We start from the raw sequence: 21,564 nt of genomic DNA on the forward strand, positions 1-21,564 counted from the left end.
AATATATTAAGTAAATCATAAGGTTTATCTGCAAAAAAAAAAAGAACTCCTATAAGTGGACCTGCTTAGTTCAAACCCATGTTGTTCGAGGGTCAACTATATTTGAAATGTCTGCGCACACACACACACACCAGATACTTAGTAAAAGAAAGATGATGTAATACCATTTTTTCTCCAACAAAGAGATAAAGATACTTAAAGGTACACACTGTTAGTAAAAATAAAGAGGGTCATTATACAACATAAACATTTTAATTTCCAAGAAGCTTCAGTGAACTTAATAATAAAGTATCAATAGCAAACAGGAAGAAATTGACAGATTTCCACACTATATGAGATTTTTATTAAAATGGGCTGGGCTTTATTACTTAGCTATGTGATATTTGGCTGTTACTTAAAGTGCCTGATTCTTAATGGTAAGAGGGTAGGTAGGTACAGTGCTTCATAATGTTGCATTAAATAAATGGCATGGATAGTTAGCTAGTGTGCAGAAGATATGCCATAAACCAAATGCTATTAATATTACAATGTTCTTGATGAAGGTGGCAACAGGATAAAGTAACGTTAGGGAAAACCAACTCTAATTGCCTTGTACAATAATAGACAGGAGACAGGAAACTCTGGAGGAAGGGTGACTGGGGTGGGGAGTGGGTATCTGGAAGCTATTTTGAGTCGTCCCAAATAGGAAATAATAACCTTTTCCTTTCAGGTTGCTGCTATGACCACGCAAAAATAAAAGAAGGCAGTGAAGAAATGTGAAAAACAAACAACATATATAAAACTATTTGATGGTGGTGTTTATTGCCTTGGAGGCGAAACACATTGCCAAAAAAAAAATAAAAATAAAAAATACACATGTCCTGAAAGAATAAGAATCCTCCAAATTCTTCAAGTTTTTATATTTACTGCTGTGGAATCCATTTTTTTCTCCTGCCTGTGTAATAAGCTGAATGCAACTCACCACTTGGTACTGATACATTTTAGGTCAGTGTGAAGACGCATAGAAAAGGCGTGAGAACTGGAAGGGAGCCTCGCATGAAGCCAGCAAAACTAAAACTCAACGTTCCCATTAGACACTGTGTTGCCTGTGGGGTCCAAAGTGTGTGAACTGAGTCAGTGTGTAAATGTTGGTTTGGCCCCCGGCTTCCCAGTGACGTGCTGGTTGTGCACCGATCCCCTCAGTCACAGTGGTCCTGCTCACTCATGCATGTACTTGAGGACCAGGTCCAGAAAATGCTCAGCACCTTGGTGCAGTGACAGGCGATGGCCTGGCCTAGGAGCCAGTGTCATCAGTGGCCTGAACTTCAGAGGATTTCTGTGTCTTTTCAAAACTTCCAGCACATAGAAAACTACCACTTCGCCCTTGAGGTGTGTCGGCTAATAGCCCCACTGCTTTACAAACAGAAGGTGATTGAACAGGCATTTTTCTACAAGGCATATTTGGTTGCTCTAAAGCAGAGCAATAAAAATTGCACAATCTAGAGGAAGGAACAGTTTGTTTCACCCTGTTTATTGCCAGTTAAATGCCAGAAGACTTTTAAAGCAGCAGCAACCAGTGTCAAGCAGGAAAAAAAAAAAATCAAGTAAAAATTTTATGATCCTAAAATAAAGCTATGGCTCGCTCCCTTTCCATAGTTTTACAGAACTTTCTATACCTTTTGGCACTAGAAACTACATTTAGTGTTTTGTTCTGCAAATGCCAGCAAGGCCTCGTATAAAATTATAGCTGTAGGGATAGAGCTGTTGTAAAACTGCGCAGGAAAACAGACAATTTCTGTGGAGTCAGACAGTTGATGTTATTATGTTCACTCTAATCAAGCAGAATTTATTCTAAGAGGAAGAGAATGGAATTGAATGTACGCTTCATTTTCCCCAGCTAATCTAAAGCCTTTTACATTTACCCTTTTTGAACACTTGAGTTTTCCAAGTTATTATTAATGTCTGTTTCATTTATTGCTGCCTCATTATTTTGAACTGTCTTATTTATTTATGCTTTAAGGGTTACTATAATGAAAGATAAAGATACCAGGAAGAGTAAAGGGGTTGCATTTATTTTATCTTTAGATAAAGACTCTGCAAAAGTGATAAAAAAAAAAAAAAAAAAGGCCCTGCTATTGGCAATGGGAGAGCAGCTGAGTTTATCCAGAGACGAGGCTACTGTGATAAATCTAAGTGTTGTGGATATGGGGAAAGAGAACACTTAAGTTATGCCTGTCCTAAAAGCATGCTTGGAGAACGTGAATCTCCAAAGAAGAAAGTGAAAAAGAAAATTCTGAATCAGAAGAAATGGAAGAAGTAGAAGGAAGTAAAGACGGAGGAGACGTTCTGCCCAGGACAGCCTCAGGCCAAGGCTTCCCAGTAAACAAAACTGAAGAAGAGCAAAATGGAAACCCAGATCAGATGACTCAGTCCGCCCAAGGATAAAGAGAAGTCCGTTTCACTGATGAGGAAGAACTCAGTCATTAAAATTATTTTTACTATGTAAAAATCATGAACAAATGTTTTTTAATCTTGGAGTACCAAGTTTAGTTGGCACTAAGGATTACGTTTAGAATTTGAGCCTAGGAATACTTAGTACCAAACAATTATTTGCTATAAAATAATTCATAGGAAGTTGAAAAGAAGTTTTAAAGTATCATGTTTTTACCTTGCCTTGGCAGAGCAATAAAAATCAAGATTTGCTAATAATGATTAATCTTGATAACAGTTTATTTAAGTAAAAAAGAGAACTTAATACTATCATAGTAAAGCTATTGTCATTCCAAGAAAAAAGATCAATATTAAAAAGATTTGTCTGAGAGTTCATCATAAACATTTATTCATGTCTGATTGATTTATAAGAGAACTTTTAAAATAAATTTCATCTTTAAAACAAAAACTTCATAAAGACTGTGAAAAAGTTGAATGGTTTATTTTTCTTAAATAGTAAGAAAAACTTCAAGAGAATTTTGGTTTTAAAATAAGTTTTTAAAAATAGCACTATAGATGTTTCTGATTTTGAACAGAGCATTGCCTCCTCCATGTGGCATCAGGTTTGACCCTTTTTGGTGGACCTCAGCCATGACTCCACATGCGATCTGCAAGGCTTAACTTCTATGCATCTCAGGGACCCATGACATTCGGGTTTTATTTTGTCTGGGGTGCCTCCCGTGTTTTCCTTCTGGGAGTCTCCAAAGCTCCCAGGTGCCTGGACGAGAATGGGAGGTACAAAGTCGTCAGGTCAGGAGGTGGGTGCCTCCCAGAAGCAGCCCACCTCTGGTTTCTAATGCCAGCCTCAGTCCCATCACTCTGCTTTAATGAGCTGAAAACCACCCCTGACCCCCGGGCCTGGGATCCCCTCTCCTGCCCAACCCCAGGTTTTACCTGACAGGAACAGAGTCATGGCGATCCGGCAGTGATATCAGAGTAGGAGAAAGGAACATTTTTGTTTTCTATCTTCCTCCGCATCTTAAACACTGATATGCCTCAAGATTTTGTTGTTAGTCCCAAAGGCCAGCCAGGACGGTTTATTTAGCTCAAACTGTCTTGTACTGTATTTCTGCTTGTTTTCTCCTGGGCACCCATTGTATCTTCTTTCCCACCTCATGAGTTTGTGTTGCTTGTGTTAAGTAAGGCTGAGCAGAAGGGGCAGAGCCCTGTGTGCCACTGTGTGCACTGGGGGGTAAAGGGGCCCCGGCAGTGGCCAGAGGGAGGGCCGTGTGTACGGCCGCACAAGCACTCACCCTGCCAGGCACACAGCTGGAAGCCAATGCACAGCAGCGGTCTGCTCTGAGCCTAAGGCTGCACACAGCTCTTAGCACCCAGTCCGTCTGGGGAAACAAAACTGCCCAGAGATTGAAGATACTCTGAGCTAAAATGTAGTGCAATACACACAGTCCCTGCAGAGATCTAGAAAAATGTCATGGATGAGCTCAAAATTAGCTCGCACTTAACCGGTCCTCCAGTTCAGAAACGTCCCTAATACACAGAAAAAGGTCTGTTTGCTGTCCAATTTAGAGAATATTATTTATAAATTCTTAATAAAAACCGAACCCCCAATTAGAATAGTGATAATAAAAGGAATGGCAGTGCTGATCATGGCAGTATTTTCTAGGCTGTCTGGGATCATCCTTACTCACTCACTCTCGCGTGTTCATCCAAATTTGTTAGCCAGCTTGCAGGTGTGAAGCACTGTGACACCTGTTAGATATGTGACAAAGAAAACCAGATATGGTTGTGTCCTCATGGGGTTTGTGGACTAGTGGAGCACGGGCAGTAAAATCCCAAATGGACATGTTACTGCAAAGTGTGTTAGGGTTTGAAGGATAAGGTGAGTGCAGGGGAGGGTCTGATTTCAGTGTTCTGAGTGCACTGGTTAGGGACATGGCGGTAAGCTGAGTCACCAACGGTGGGTAGCGGTGACTTGCGTTTCTGCTTTTTCTGGTGCTTCTCACAGACCTGCTCCCTTCCTGCCCCAGGTTCTAGGACTCTGTGAATCCCAGATGGATGGCCACCTAGCACACTTGTCACTTACTTCATAAGGTCCCTGGGCCAGTTTTCACTGGATGAGCCCCATGTGAGATCACATCTTATTCAAGCTTAGAAATTGGCTTGTACAGAAAAAAAAAAAAAAGAAAGAAAGAAAGAAAGGAAGAAAGAAAGAAAGACAGACAGTCAGAAAGAAAGAGAAAGAAAGCCTTAGTTGTAATTGCCTTAGTGCTAGCAAGTCTTAAGCTAAGCTCATTTGCACACATTAAATAACATCCCCAGTCTTTGCTTAACAAGTGGACGTGCCTGCAGAAATGGGCCTGTAATTAAGGTTGAACGCCCTCCCACTTGTGTGGTCCCTGGACCAGCAGCCCTGGCATGGTCTGGGCCCTATTAGAAATGCAGACTCTCAGGCCCACTCCTTCTACAAAATCAGAGCCATTTTAACAAGATGGCTCGGTGATTTATAGGCTCAATAAAGTTGGAGGCCCTGTGGCTTAATGGTATGAAGGAATCTTTATTTCTAGTGAGTTCCTGGTGCTGAGCAGCGTGAGTCCGCTTGGACTGTGGTCACGATTGGGGTCGGGCTGCTCAAAGGTGTGCCGGCCCGGTATCAATCACCTTTTTTATTCTCTGGTGCTTTGACATCGCAGGTCCTTGTGGACCTGGGAGAGAGTGCCCCCACTCTGGGGTTGGCTGGTTCTCAAGGGTACCGAAGATGCCCCTTCTAGCTTGTGCACCTTTCCTATGCAAACCCACCAGTCGGGAGCCCCGCCTCTCCTCAGTGGGGCTCTTACACTCTGGGCCACTCTCCCTTGCACTGGCCACCCCAGGCCAGGTATCAGACAACAAGGGGCAGCCCTTATGCCTCAGAGTTTGCTGGAATTATTTAAGCTGGACAGCCCTACGCCTGCACACCCTGCCCCGCACAGAATCCACAGAAGGCTGTCGCCCACACACCCTCCCTGTTTGCCTGCTGGCCCACCCTGATGCTTCCCTCAGTGGCCCTGTGTGATGACATGCCCCGTCCTCTTGGACCTGCGAGTAACCAGCGATCTGTTCAATGGCACGTGTTTCCTGATCTGGTGGCCTTGCCATCCCCGAGTAATAATAAAGCCTATGTTTGAAACAGGCGTTCACCTTGGGGGCTCTGTCCCACGGTGGCTATCATGAGGACAGTGGGATGGGGCAGGGTGCTCACACCCTGAGGGAGAAGGTCCTGTAGGAGCCACCGCGGTCACTGGGAGTGGGTCTTACCTCCACACATATGGGGCAATATAAGTAGACAGCAAGCGACTACAGGAAAGAAAACTGAGGGATGTATGGAGGGAAAGGGAGCACCTGGCAAGTTATTTCAGAGGGTGGGATGGTTCCAGAAAGGAGAGCTCTGAGTGGGCCTCCCTTGGTTCAGCCAGAGGCAGCCCCAGGGCGTGAGGACCCTGAAGACCTGTGGCCTGGGCCCCTGCTGGGTCTCCATCGGCCCTCCCTCCTGGGTACAGAACAGGACGATGTTTAGAGGTGTGAGGGGCCGATTCCTGGTATTAAACCAAATGCTTTCAAAGGCTCTCTGATATTCTGATATTTGTGCATGTAGCTGTGACTATGCACATTTGACTTAAAAAAAAAAAAAAAAAAAAAAAAATCCTACCAAAGAGTAAAGAAGCTTTAAATAGAGACATTTTACTCGAAAGGTCTGTCATCTGATCACAGGACAACACTGCCTAAGATAGTCCAAATAATGTCTGTTTCTGTTCCGGAGCCATGCTGGCTGCCGTCACATGATAAACACATCAGCAGCTGGGGGTCCCTGGCCTCCACTCACCCATCAGCTGTTTTCTTCCATTTTCTCTGTCCTGCAGGGATTTGGCTGAAAGTGGGAGGCAGACAGACTGTGAATTCTTTTATCACATTATGGTCTCCCGGGGAAACCTTTACTTCTGGATTCTGGATTAGAAAACAGTATGTCCTTCTCTTAAAACTTTTAAGATAGATATACATCTATATATCTATATCTATCTATCTATCTATCTATCTATCTATCTATCTATCTATCTATCTATCTATCATCTATCATCTAATACGTATGCTATTTAAAAAGACAAAAGACAAATACACCAGTCTGAGATATTCCTTTTAATGGAACAACAGTCTGAAGGGAACAAGAAGGTGATCTTTCTTAGATGTCTCCCATGGACAAACACAGGAGAAGAAACTGGCACAGGAAACACAGCTTCTGGCTATGCACCCCGGTGGTGCATAAACAATGCACTGCCTTGGTGACGCTGGCTGCCTGAATAGCTTTCTTTTCTCATGAGTAGGGCTGCAGGCATGTAGGGATAAAAGCCTGGGGCTTCACGCCCTGCATTTCTTCCCGGCTTGGACACTGAGGGGTGAGCAATATGTGTTTGGCAACATGTGTTTCTCATGCCTTCTATTAAGTTGCCATAAATGTGCCCCGCCTTCATGACAGGAGTCTCTTTCTCGTGTCCTCGGCAACCTCGGCGACCCCTCCTCTCCTCTCCCACCACAGCTTTCTCTCCCCAGATCCAGTGCCGTAGGAAGGTTTCCTGTCCGGATAAGGTTGCATCAATATTCTGTCCCCCTCACTCTGACCATCTCCCGTGGGTCCAGCTCCTCAGCTCCCCAAGAATGAGTCCCAGGGAGAAGTCAGCTCCCTGCCCTCCATGCACATGAGACACACCTAACCAAGTCGGGGGGAGTCTCACGTGCAGCCGGGAGAGAACACCAAGGACATGGGGCATGTTCCCATGTCCGCCATGGACTGGGGACAATGGGCATCAGTGTGGAGCTGCCATGTACACTCTGAGTTTTATTTACCTGTGAACATGAGTTTGTTTTACAAATGGGAGACAAAAGGGAACATTATAACAGGAAACAAACTTGCAGAGCCTGCTTTATGGATCCGTAAGTGAAACTTTCACATTTGATCGTGATTCAGATGTGAGTTAGGCTGGTGAGCGGAATAGTTTCCCGCTGACATACCACAGGGGGTGGTTTTTATTAAGCACAGGGCATTTTATTCTTTAATGTCCCCACTACTTCGACTTTTGGAAGCTTGGATGATTGCAGTAACACGGGACAACCACTTTTTCCCTACTTCCTTTGGTGGCTGGACCGTCTGTATTGAGTAGTGAGTAGAGCATGGCCGAAAGAGAATGGACTGTAATTCATGAGAGGTAACACTGTCCGGTCAAAGGTCCCCTGGCTTTAGATTGAGAAAGATCCCGATTCAAGTTCTAACACTGCTATTTGCTACCTGCGTGAACTTTGATGGGTCATTTTTCTCTCACGGCCCCTGAAATGAGGACTAATCGGAAGACCCACCTCGCAGGTGGCTGTGAGGTGGCTAAGATGATGGAAGTAAGGAGGGAAACATCACACGCTGCCTCACGTGCAACACTGACTGCCAGAGAGAATGGGACATTAGGGGCAAAACAGTCACGCTGATTCAGACAATAGATCCGCAACGACCTGTACCATCTTTTCATCGCTGACAGAAAGACCACAACTCAGAAGAGTCATACACGTGTTCTTGTCTTCAATATTAACAGACACAGTGATGTAAGTAGAACATGGACCTCTGAATATTCACATTTGCAGCCACGATGACCAACTTCCTGCTTCTGGAAGTGGCCCCCAGAGCTCTCCAAGTCCCACCTGCTGGCCCTGGGGCACTTAGAGCTGCTCACCACAGATGTCTGCCCTGCAAAGGCAGGTCTAGTTAAGGAGGATTTGGCAAGGATGGGGCTGGACAGAGGTGATGGGGCAGGAACATCAATATTCATTTCCTTCCATCCCCATCCATGAAGCTTGCAGAAAACAAACTCAGGACACTTAGAGGAGCGAGGGCCACCTGTCCTGTCCCATGCTGCTCTGCGCAGTGTCTAGGCTGATGGCAGCAGCTGTGGGCAATTTGTGGGGGCCTGAGCACCATGGCCTGACATAGGCTCCTGTGAGAAGGTGCTGTGACATCTGAATTTGGGATGCTCAGTCCTGCCTTGGGCCCCTGACTCCTGGATTCTTTCACTGCAGAACTGGCTTGGTGGTAAAGACCTGAGGACATGGGGACTTCCAGTACACAGAGCCCTCCAGGGCCGAGTTATTACATGAGGGTTTGCACAGCTGCTCTGAGCATGTGTTCCTCACCTGGAACTAGAGGTGATGAGGAATCAGTGACACCAGGTGCGGGCGCCCAGCCCAGGGAGGGACACAGTTGTGCTTAGGTTCCCTTTGCGCCTTAGCCATTGTCCTACACATACTTTCCTTCCTCCCATGCTGACCGCTGCCACGGCACGGGGTCATCTGCCCTGACTCTGAAGACTGAGAAGTCCCCTGGTTCTCCTCCTCCAGTACTTCCTGCCGTTGTCCACTGTGTGCATGTCAACTACCCTCCCAATACCCTGTGGGCAAGGTTTATGGATTTCCTCCACTCCCACCACTGTGACCTTTGACTAGCTTCCACTCAAGTGATACACCTTGACCTGGGCATTACCAGGAAATGCTGTCAGAAACTCCCCTTCCGATGACACGCCCCTGCCCTGCCCTTCCATCTCCTCAGGGCCCCCGCCCCAGCAGTGCAGTTCTTTGAACCCCCTTGTCCTCTGGCCCACACACCCCACAGGTCTCGCTCGTGGCCCTCCAGACTGGACACAGATTTATAAGTGAAATTCACTTCATGACTGCGGTCAATGTTCTTACCTCAGTCACTCCATAAACATTTACTGAGAAAACGAGCTCTTTCCACTTCCTTCTCTTGCATCCTTACATCCACTTACCTTGTTTCTTCTCCTTGACTTAGTCACTTGTGACATGCCCATATTTTATGAAACCTGAGCAATACTGATCACAAAATGCTCCATTCCACTATGTGCCACGCAGAATGAAAAAGTGCTCCAGGTGCCATTGGAGAACGCCACCGAGTGTAAGATGCATTCTGCTTGCAGAGCTGGGAAAATATGCCTCTTATAACACAAAACGTAAGGGCATTTGTGAGATCAGTGCCAGGACACTTCTAACCTTTCTTTCCTTAGAGATTACATTTCTGGGAATAGACTGAGCTGTCAGCGTCTGCCTTCCCACTTCACGGACATTCCTTATCCCGCTACAGCTTGGCTTCCTCTTCTAATAAAACTGCTCTTACAAAACAGGAGCCCCATCACAATTGCCAGATCCAAGGATGGTATTTTAGGTCACAGCTTGTGAGGCCAGTCAGTCTTCTGCTTCTTAGGACACTTTAGCTAATCTTTCTCCGCATTTCAAACTATTTAATTTTCTTTTAGCAGCCACCTGTCTGGTTTTGTGTGTTGTTTCATCTGCAATTCCTCTCCTTCTGCTGACACCTCCCATGGCAGGCTTCTGCGACAGCTCGTGCCTGGGTCACCTGTGACATCCATATGGCTACCAGCCATCAGTTCTGCATCTCCACCCTACCTGCCCCTCAGTGGCATGAGGCACACATGGTTCTCTCTTCCTTCCCAAGACCCAGCCTTTCCTGCCATCCAGCCAGCATGCTGTACTGGTTTCCCCCTGGCACCTATGCCCTTTCTGCATGTCCCTTGTTCCTTCTCGTCACCCGACATCCGGCTCAGTCCTCCGGGCTCTTCCCCTTGGGGATCTCGTCCAGCCCCGTGGCTGTAAGAGTTGCCCACCTCTCATCTAAAGCTTGCATTTGTATCTCCTCGAACACCAGCCTTCCTTCCATCACTCATTGCCTGCTGGCATCGCCACTGGCTATCTAATCAGCATCTCAAGCATACGATGTCAAAGGTAACTTACCGATTCCCCCAAGCCTCTTCCTTCCACAGTCTTCTCCATCCAGGAAATGACCGCTCTCTCCTTCCTTTTCCTCAAAAAGCAGGGGTTATTCGTGATTCCTCTCCTTCTATCCCTCCCAGTGGCCCTGAAAATTGAAATGTATCTAGAATCCAGTTCCATCTCCTCAGGTCCCCAGATGCCATGCTGCGTGAGACTGTCCTCATTTAGCACTGGCATTGTTGTGACGGCCTCCCTCCCTCCTTCCTTCCTTCCTGCTTCGTTCCCTCCCCAGACTGCTTTTCTTCTCAACAAGCACCCAGCATGAACCCTTGGAAAGATAACAGAGTGACTGTATGTTTACAGGCTTACCCCTCCTCAGTGGCTTCCCCTCTCACTCAAGGGAGAACCCAGGGTCCAGTTCGGATCTCCTGGCTTCATCTCCCACCTTCTCCTGCCCTCGCTCGCTGCCACTCTGAGCCCCCCAAGGTGTCCAGAACCTGCCATTAGGGGCCTTGGCTGGTGCTGTGCTCTGCCCAGGATGCCCGCCCAGATTTCCCCATGTTCCTTCGTTCACATCATATTGTCATATCCCCTGAGCACTCTAGCCATTTTTATACTATCATTTTGTGGTTCTCCATTTAGTTCTTGGTCATCTTTAACTTTCATTGATAGCTGCCTCTAATCACCTTTTACAAATGGAGGTAGCAATTCCAAATGCAAATATTTGAATAAGGATTCTGAACTGTGCCCATCATTGGACAAAGAAAGCATACAGCCAGGATCTAAAATTTGGGAGTTTGTATACATTTTCCAAACTAAAATTCCATAAAGAATTCTTCCTTTTATGGTGCAAGCTTTCAAACCTGGACTGCACCCAGTGTAGTTAGTAAACATGGGAAAATATCCATTGAGCTTTCTCTCCAACAACTAAAAATGTCTCATTTATTCCATGGAGACCTTCCTTAACATTTTCATCAGAGCAGCGGATTTGTGAATACAAACTTGTACATGTTTAAAGAGTGGGACAACTTGAAGTTGGCAATACTAAGAATAAAAAGTTACCAAGCAGCAGCATTGAGCCCTCCGCTGGTGTTCGAGCAGCCGGGACAGGAAATCCTACCCAGAGAGAGAATTCCCCTAGAGAAAGCATTCTGTTGTCCTTACTAAGTTGATTCAGAAGTGTTTTCTCTCAGTGTGTCCACTCCTGATGCAAAGAGGCCCTGGGCACAGGCGGTTTGCGTGGCAGACAAACAGTCGTGTTGCCCAAGCATTGTCAGAATGGGCATGTCCCTCCAGTAAAGCACCTATGCATTCTTAGGATGGGGATGAGGCCAAGTGAAGGAAACTGCACCATTAACATGGTCATCGTCAGAGCCAACAAGACTGCCTCCCAGCTCTCAGCTCAAGTCTACAGCAAGACAGCGGAAGTGGCTGGTGTGCGTGACCTGGCTCTGTCCTGGCTCTGTGACTCCTGCCCCCTGCAGTCCCAGGCAGATGGTACCAGTGGCCTGACCCCCTCACAGCATTCCCATCGCTCTCTGCTTTACTGACTGTCGGGAAGTTAAGTGCTCTGACAAAAGACCAAGTAAAATTGGAAAGCTTATGTAAAGCACCCACGCGTGAAAGGTCTGACAATTAAGTTCGCGAACTTTCCATTGTGTAAGTGGTAAGTTCGAGAACTTAGTTGTCAGACCGTGCTTTCTGAACATACGGCACGGCAGGAGGGTATGCCTGTTGTCAACACTGGGGATTCTTAGGTCTTAGTGGAAACCTAATGACACAAAAGCACCTATTAAGAAACTCCAGAGGCATGAATTTTTCCCCCACATTTCACTCTGGAGATTCTTTCTGTGTTTGGTGTGTGTGTGTGTGTGTGTGTGTGTGTGTGTGTGTGTGTGTGTGTGCACGCATGCATATTAAATGTAGGGCAAGGGGACTTTAAGCTTTTTGAATTGCTTTATTCTCTGTGCCATGATGGGGTGCCTCAATAGACTGTCAGCCACTCATTTACAGTGAGTCTCCCTGGCCTTCAAAGCACAGTAGAGTGACGCGATTGGGAAACTTTCCATTCATGGGAAGGTTTTATAATCATGATGTCTGAATTTCTAAAAGCTTGTGTAAGGTCTTTTGTCATCCCTTCCATGGAACATAACACAGCATTTGGCAGTCTCTTCGTGATATTTAAAATTATCTAATACAAATCCTTAGCTTTCTGTAGAACTCGAAATAGAGAGCTGGTTGTAAAGACACCACATTTAAAGTTCTTAATTTTTATATTTTTGTGTTTTGAAAGGTTTTCAACAAAGTTCACAATTGTTCATCATATTTGAAACATTTTTCTTCCCCAACCACTACACCCTCCAACCAAGAAAGTCAGAAGCAACTGGGATGCATGCATCCCAACCACCCAGATCGATCACGTGTGTGTGTGTGTGTGTGTGTGTGTGTGTGTGTGTGTGTGCATGTGTGTGTGGCTCAGAAAGGGCTGAGCAAACGGCCCCACTTTCTAAGATCACAACCATGTGCCCCATTTCCCAGTGCATATAACCATCCTTCTCTGAAAAGAATCACCACAGTTATTCGCGTTCACCCCTCTCACCTCCCTTCTTTTCTCCCCTTCTTCAAAGGGGCGCCTGGTACATACGCCTGACATACGTGACTCTGTCCTGTTTTCCTGATTGACTTCTCATCCCTGTGACAGCCCTGCACTCTCACTGTCATTCACAGTGTCCTTTACAAAACGTAGAGGGCTCTTCAGATTTAAAAAAAAATCACAGAATAGTAAGTGGTCTCATTAGTTCCATAATTTCAATTTAAAAGCAGCAGATAATAGTAGAGGGTACGTCTTTGTGAAGGACGTAAGACACAAAATAATACAAATATTAGGAGAAATAATTTTCACTCAAAGAAAATTTAAAATAATTCTTATGTGTTTTATAATTGTCTAGCAATAGTTTACTCATTGGTTGTCTGAATTTTAGCAAGTAACTGAGGTTCCAGTTGGCGGTTTTTCATCAGGGACAGGTCCAGCGTCAGAATTCTGGGCTCATTCACTCTCCAGTAGCAGAGTGGCCTCGTCTCTAGGTGGCCGGGTTAGAAGGAGAGGATTGAAGGTTGGACACATAAAATCTGCCATAGCTGCAAATGGATTCCTATCCTTGCCCCTCAGAGGAGACGTAAACATATATTTACATTTGGTCTCCCATTAGGTTCCCTGGGAAACAGACCTAAGAGAAGGAGGTTTGCATGCAATTCCCCCACAACCCTGGGGCTTTCAGAGCAAAGCTCGCGGGGGTTCAGAAAGTAAGGAAATAGAAAGGAAATGGGATCCAGCAGATGGAACTTGAAACTAGGATGCAGTCAGGACACAAGCAGGGACGCCCTTCAGAGTTCTGACTTGGGGCCTTTGTTCCCTAGCATTGACCAGTTACTTGATGCAAGTCAGATCTCCATCAATGACACATAGAAATAAAAATGCCTTACAAAGAAAGTAGGTACTATAATTGAATTATAATTTATAAAGCACCAAAGGCAATTTTGATATAGTCACAATCTTTTTAAAAGGAAAAAACAATTGGAAATAATTTAAGTAGTTGGTCTCAAGGCAGCATTAAATGGTGCAGAGCACCCTGGACTCTGAAGCCTGGCTGGCTGTCTTAATTGGAATCCCAGCTCTATCCCTGCTGGCTGTGCAACCGTGAGTAACTTACTATACCTCTCTGGGCTTCATTTCCTTCAGGTGTGAAAGGGAGGTGCCAAGCATATCTACCTTATAGAATTTCTGTGAGGCTTAAATGAATTAATAAGGGGAGCGTGTCTAAAGCATTAACTGGCATCTAGTGGGTACTGCAAAATATTAGCTCATTTGTATGAACCATTCTAAAGCAAAATTAACTCACCCTTTCTATATGCCAATTATTTCCCAAATGTAATCCAATAGGAAGTAGAATCATTTCCTTAAATGGCCCTGGAATTCACTGTCACCCAAACGTATGGTGAAAATAAGGCTGAGTCAACCAACAGGCAATTCTAACGCTATTTGAGGCGACGCATGTCTTGGTCAACTCAGGCTGCTGTAACAAGTACCCCAGCCTGGGCGTCTCAGCCAGCCACGTTCGTCCCTCCCAGGCTGGAGGCTGCAAGTCCGAGACCAGGGCCCCTGCAGATCTGGTGTCTGGGGAGGACCTGCTTCCTGGTTCACAGACAGCGTCTTCTGTGCCCTCACATGGAGGGAGGGGCGAGGGGGCTCTCTGGGCCTCATTATAAGGGCACTAATCCCATCATGGGGGCTCCACTCTCATGACCTCATCCCCTCCCAACGCCCCACCTTCAACACTACCACACGGAAGGTGGGGTGTCAGTGTGTGAATTTGGGGGACACAAACATTCAGTCCACAGCAACGCAGATCAGATTTGGAATCCCGATGGGTGCTGTCAGTCCAGGAAGTGCCACCAGAAGTCACAACCGAGAGGGCAGATTCAGAGTACATGTTGTCAAGAAACGTTGCTTGTGTCAGGCAGAACTACAGATGACTTCGAGAAGCCTCCACTGAGAGCAAATCCATCACAGGCTGGGGGTGGTGGGTATGATAGAGAAAACACAAGTACAGTAAAAATCAGAATGAAATCTTTTTTCTCTTACATGTCCAGTTTAGATGAGTTTTGACCATTGCCTACATTCATATAACCAAAGCCTGAGTACAATAAGGAACAGTTTCATTCCCCCCCGAAAGTTTCCTCATACGCCCCTTCAGAACACCTCACACCTGGATTGGATCACCTCAGTTTTGCCTGCATTTGGATATCATAGAAACCCAATCACAGAGTATTGATTTTTTTTTTTTTTTTATGTGTAAATAGGTTTTTTTAAGCTGAATTGTGCCCCAGTGCACACATGTAGCACAGGCTGCTACCTGGTACCATGGTGGTTGACACAGGATTGTTTCAGTTTGGGACCACACAGCCTGAACTCACCTCTCCTCTCACCTGAAGAACACCCAAGGCTGTCACTGTACACAGAGGGGCAGCCAGCCCAGGCCACAGGCGGGCGCGGGGTCAGCATGAAATAGCTCTTCTGGTAGAAAGCTTAAGCTACAGCTTAGAGTAAGCATGGCGAAGCATGTTCCTGGATCAGGTGCCAAGTCTCCAAGTCCTAAGTCCAGACAGGTGGGGGCATGTCCCTGAAACTGGAAGACACAATGAACCAGAGCTCAGGTGGAGAGGTGGCCTGGGACACAGGAGGCCTGAGAGATAAACGGGAAAGGTCCTGAACAGCCAGGGAGCAGAGGGCATGGTAAGGCACTGGAACTTTCCTGAGGGAAATGAGAAGTAACTGTATTTTAAGCAAGCAAATGACTTGACTGGATTTTCTATCCGAAGAAGCTCTCTAATTGTAGTGTTACCTTCCGTGTTCACTTACCTTCTATTTTCTCTGGATGCATAACAAGGGTGTTTTGTTTTGTTCTGCTTTCTTTCCCCTCCTTCCCCTCCCCTCTCCTCTTTTCCCCCCCTTTCCCCCTCCCTCCTTTTAAGAAGACTTAGGAAGGACCTCCTCTCACTAACACACATTCTCCGAAATGATGGCCCTTTACCAACAATTATTTCCTGATCTCTCGCTGCGTTCTTGAAATCAGGCTAGCTCCTTGACGATTTTATGTGTTAGAAAAATACGTACTTATGCTTTTAGGATTTGAGCTGCATTAAAGAAAACATTTCAGAGATGTGACAAGTACTCAGTCCTTAGACACAGTGAGTGTTTTTCCAGAAGACAGACCCCCAGCACCACAGACCTGGAAGAGATGCAAGGGCCCTTCATCTTTACACAGACAAGTCTGAGGTTCAACTCTCTTCTACAGGCGTCCTCACAATGGGCTGCCCACCCCAGCTCAGGTGTTCCTAAGGAGAACCTGAAGCCTCTCTGAGAATTTTAATTTCATTTTCAGACCATTCTAGCCATCATAGAAAGTCCTTCCTCGTATTAGCCAGAAAAGTATGTTTCTGTGTAACTAGTGCTGTTACTCCCAGTCCTGTTTTGTGACCCCATGAACAAGCCTGACACATGGTTGTCATGACTACCTGTCTGTAATCCCAGGACAAGCATCACATCCCTCTAACTCTTCTCTTTCCTAAACCTAACACTTAGACTTCCTCCAGCCACCCTTGGTAACACAGCTCCTTGTCCCCTCCTTCTTCTGTTTGTCCCTGGACATACTTCCGATTCCGGGTTCTGAATTGACAGTGCTGTTCGGAAACGACGTAAGACGTCATGGCTGGCTGAGCGGCCTCGGTGGAGCAGTAACATCACCTCCCTGATTCTAGCTTCTGTGTTTCCAGAAACACAACTCTGTCTGGTAGTGAGTATTCTGGTACACACAGCTCCAAGTGGCTTACACTGAATTTGAAATGATCGTAGTAGAACCCAAACAGAGATCTGTAGTTATAACTACTGAGCAGTAACACACTGCTAGAATCTGAGAAGCAAGACTCAGAGTTCAGGGGCTACTGCAGCTGCTTGTGTGCAGTAAAAGCAGTGTCTTCATTTAATGTCCATCCCTACCAAAAAGCTGAAGCAAGAAGTCCCTGCCTGCATGGAAACCTTCCATATCTGTATTTTCCAACATGCTACCAGAAGCCACATATGTCTCCAGAACACTGGAAATGAGACTAATGCTTCTGAGAAACTGAATCTTTAAACAGTGTTTAATTAGACAGTGAAGGCTTATGAAACCAATCTATCACCAAAAGGGAAGTAGAGAGGGGGATAGGCATGTTGGAGAGAGAGAGAAAGGAGCAGAAAGAGAGAAAAAAATGTTTCTGAGATATGGCTGTGAGCCAATTTTGTAGAATAAGCATTGGAGGACAAAGAATTCCTTACTTTCTGGTATTAAATAAATCTTATAGACAAATTAAGAAAAACATCACTATAGCTATATAGATAAATTAATGTTCACAAAAGTATCTGAGTTAAGTAGTATTAATTATCTTCTTACATATAAGTGTGAACAAATTATTCAATTAATGGCATGTACATATTAAGTAGGAAAGGCTAGATTTTAACCCAGATTTATTTCACTCTAAAATGTGTATCTATTATGAATATGTATGCATTTTCATGTGTAATTTATTTCACCATGTGATATCTATGATAATATCAATTTTAATGTATGTGTACATAGAACTATGACATGTTTATATGTACATATACACAAATATGGATAAATGTATACATTTCTATGTATATTATATGTATTCAACTAGGTAAAGTTCACTGATCAAGAATAACGTTTTCTAAATAAGAAGCCACCTTTCTGTATAAAAAAGTGATGGAACAAAGTCATATGATAAACCTTAGAAAGATCTAAAAAGAGCTATAGAAACTGTAATATTACATATATATGTATATATATATTAGTTATATATCTACATATAGATATATGTGTGTATATATATAGGTTTTTTTTCTATCTCAGAAGTTGTTTGGTCTTTAATTAATGCCATTTTCCCCCACAGAACTTGAGCACCATAAAATAAAGTAGGGAATCCATCTCCCATGTTTCACTCTTTATCCAGTCTTTGAGTTTCCCCTCCGGACAATGGGTATAGCCGAGGCTCATCTGGCATTGTCACCACTGGAGTATCAGAAACATTGGTTGATATTTTCATTTTGCTGCTTAAGTGAGTCATGGAATCAGAGACTGGAGGGAATTGAGAGACTGAACCTGACTCCATAATTTATAGATGAGGCAGTGAAAGTCCATCATGATGAAATGATTTACTGAGGCCTTGGAATGAGTTTGTGACCACTGTGAGTTAGATCACAATAGCTCGTATGCTGAGTTTATACTTTTAGGACCTACTTGGTTTATCTTTTCACTCTGATTCTTACATAATTTGTGATTAATATTTGTCTTCCTGGTTCAATTTCATTTCCTTCCTCTCTAAAAGAGAAAAATAAAGTTGAAGAACAATGCCCCTGTAGTTAGTAATAATAAAATTTCTGGAAAAACAGGAAACTTTTAACTTGGCAAAGATGACATTAATGAAGTGAATAAAATAAGTTATGATTTGAGTTGCATAGATCTCTTATCCCTGCTCATTACATGTAACTTTCAGAGCTGATACCCTTCTACACCAAGGCGGAGTTAGTAATAATAATTACTAAGTCATAAATTGTGATTTGTTGAGCACTTACTGTTTACAGTTATGTATTAGTCAGCTCAGGCGCCATAACAAAGCACCACAGATTGGGCAGCTTAAACAAAAGATATTTATTTTCTCATATTTCTAGGGGTCAAAAGTCTGAAATCAAAGTGTGACAGGGCTGGTTCCTGCTGAGGCCTCTCTCCCTGGCGTGCACACAGCCGTCTTCCCTGTGTCCTCACGTAGCCATCCCTCTGTGTGTCTGAGTCCTCATCTACTCTTCTCATAGGACACCAGTCGGATTGCATTAGGGTCCACCCAGCTGGCCTCATTTTAACTTAATCTCCTCTTTAAAGACCCTCTCTCCAGATATGCTTACACTCTGAGGTGTTGGGGGTTATGGCTTCAACATATGAATTTGGGGGCCCACTCTATTATATCTTATGCATATAATTTTGACAATAAAGCAGTAAGATACATAGTGCTACCCTCATTTGACAGAAACTTAAGTTCAGAGCAGTGACATGTTCAAGAGCACACACCATTGTGGGATGGAGCTGAACTTGGAGGTCTTCTTGGTCTGGCTTCCAAATCCTACCTTTCCCCACCATATCAGAAAGCCACCAGGAGATGTGTGTGTACTCACTACCGGATGGGGCAGAAGACAGGCAGAGGTTAAATCCTAGGGCTGGTCAGCTGGACTCTAGCCAAACTTTAGCAAGAACCCACATTTAAAGGGACATCGCCATGTTATATACAACTTCGAGGTCGTATTTCCCTCTAGTAAAATGACATCTCTGGAAAGTTTGTACTTATTTGTCCTGTTTTCCAATTATATGTGTAGTCTCATAATGAATTCCTGAAATGTTTGTGTGAGAGAGAGACAGAAAGAGAGAGAGAGAGAGAGAGAGAGAGAGAGAGAGAGAGAGAATGTGTTGTGGGTGTATAGTTGTGTCTGTATGGGCGGACATGCCCATTATTCATGGTGTTTTAAGGGACGTGTAATGACCAGGCCTCATCCGTCCTGTCTCACAGCCTTTAGGATCTGTTCTGGTGACAGCTGCATAGGACAAAGCCTTGAGATTTGGAGTCCGATGAGTAAGTAGCGTGACGTGAACCAGGAGCTGTGGAGGGAACTGCAGTCCTGGTCTTGCCAAACCATGCCCCACTCTGGTCCTCTGCGTCCTAATTTTCACATTAAGGAAATCGCATGATGCAACTTCTGTCTTTAAGATCTAATGTGTTTGCATTTTCACCATTTTATTTCCACTTAAATAAAATGGAAAAAAAATCAGAAATGTTGCCTTAAAAATGAAACAAAAATTTAAGACAAGAAAGATGATATCTGAAGAGTGATACTTGGTTAATTTTAAACATTTGTTTATGAATTAGAAGTTTATTACCCATTTCTAATAGATGTCTTATACCGTTTCTAGAAAATTGGTTAAAGTAAATTGTCATGGCTCAATGATTCCAATTCTCATTTCAGATTTTATGTTTCCACTAAAGCTTCAGTTCAGGTGGTGGAATCTCTTTACAATTAATTTAAAAAATATTTTAAAAATAAGAGTTTCCAAGTGCTTCTCTGCTATAGAAAATTTGGAAACTATAGAAAAATGTACAGAACAAAGCAAAAATCCACCCGACTCTCACTGCACAGAGAGGAACACCAGGCATGCTTGGATGTGGGTGATTTGTGTTGAGAGAGCAAGTCTGGGTAGTTTGCTTTGTCATTTAACTTTATGTGGTTCTCTGTAAGTCCTTCACTCTCATGGTTTTCCCAGCCCAGGCCCTGGGTCACACGGGCTACAGCTAAGAATAACCATCAGGCCAACATCAGCTCGCCCTGCCCTCTCACCTACTTTTTGAACACCCTTGATTATTCACTATTACTTTACGTGGAGAGGAATGAAAATGGACTTTTTAGATGAACTTTCCCACCAGTGGATCCAAGGTCTCGCTGAGAAGAGAGAGTGAGGATGACGTTTTGGAATCTGGACAAAGCCCTCAGAACACCTCTTCCCCTGTGACTCCCTTACTTCTCTAAGCATATTTGACGGCCGCTATGAGGTGAAAATCAAAACTACAACACAGAGGGCAAAGGAGGGTAAGTAGCAGTAGTGATCCGTACGTCGCTATCATTGTTCCCATTTAGGAAAAACGCATGCAGGATTCCAACAGTCATGACAGGCCTTGAAACCGACGTGTGTGCCCCTGGTCGGTATGTGACTTAGAGCAGAGGGAGTTTTGAAGGTGTGCTGTTGCAGGCCGGAAGTCCAAAGGTTGTCACTCACCCCCAGATCTTGGTTTTAGAAGCTGCCCATGTCATCTGCCATCGACGTCCAGATGAGAAGCTGGCATGCAATGACAGCTGACAAACAGCAGATGCCTTCAGAGAAGCAAATTCTGATATCTTGTGTTAATATATCCTTACGGGAATTCATAACGTTCTCTAGGCAGTGGGCCAAGAGATAGGCAGCAGGACTTTGAAATAAGAGTAGCGATGGGGAGGGTGTTGTTTCTGAAGTGCATTTTCCTGGCAAACTCACCCCGCAGTGGGCGTTCTAAGATCCGAGCATGCACAGGACTGTGTCTTGGATGTTATTTGGATGTGGGTTGAAGTGAGCTTAGCTCTGGTCCAACGATCCGAGGTAACCGCCTTGCTTCGTGCACTGCCAGCACTCTGGGTGTATTTGGCACCATTAGCAGACTCAGAACAAACTGGCTTCCATGAAGAGTTCCTCCTGCTTGGGCTTTAGCCAGCGTGGGGATGTGCAACTGTCATCATGCACCCTGGGCTTTCCCCGGGCGCTGCATGGCTCCTTTCTGGAGCTTTCTTAGGTGACGGCTGGGATGACATTTTGCAATGTCTATGGGCAATTACGAGATTTTAAGGTAACAAAAGAAACTCCAGCTAGGGCTAGTCAGTTTCACCGCTTGCTTACAATGTGACAGTTTTGTACGTCATCATCATCAATTCCGGTTGCTTGAAAACTCTTTTTATTAAGCAAAACAACAAAAATGTACTCTTAAATTTCTTTAGCTTTCTTATTTGTTGATTTACTTTCCCTAATTAATTGACCAGCAATTAGCTCATTTGTTGAATAGCTAATGAAATAAGAATTAGAGATTTGGACAAGTTAGTGAATTGAGGGCTTCTGTTTTGGAAGGTCAATCATTCTT

This window comes from Rhinolophus sinicus, linkage group LG02 (genome assembly GCF_036562045.2).
Source record: "Rhinolophus sinicus isolate RSC01 linkage group LG02, ASM3656204v1, whole genome shotgun sequence".
Taxonomy (NCBI): domain Eukaryota; kingdom Metazoa; phylum Chordata; class Mammalia; order Chiroptera; family Rhinolophidae; genus Rhinolophus; species Rhinolophus sinicus.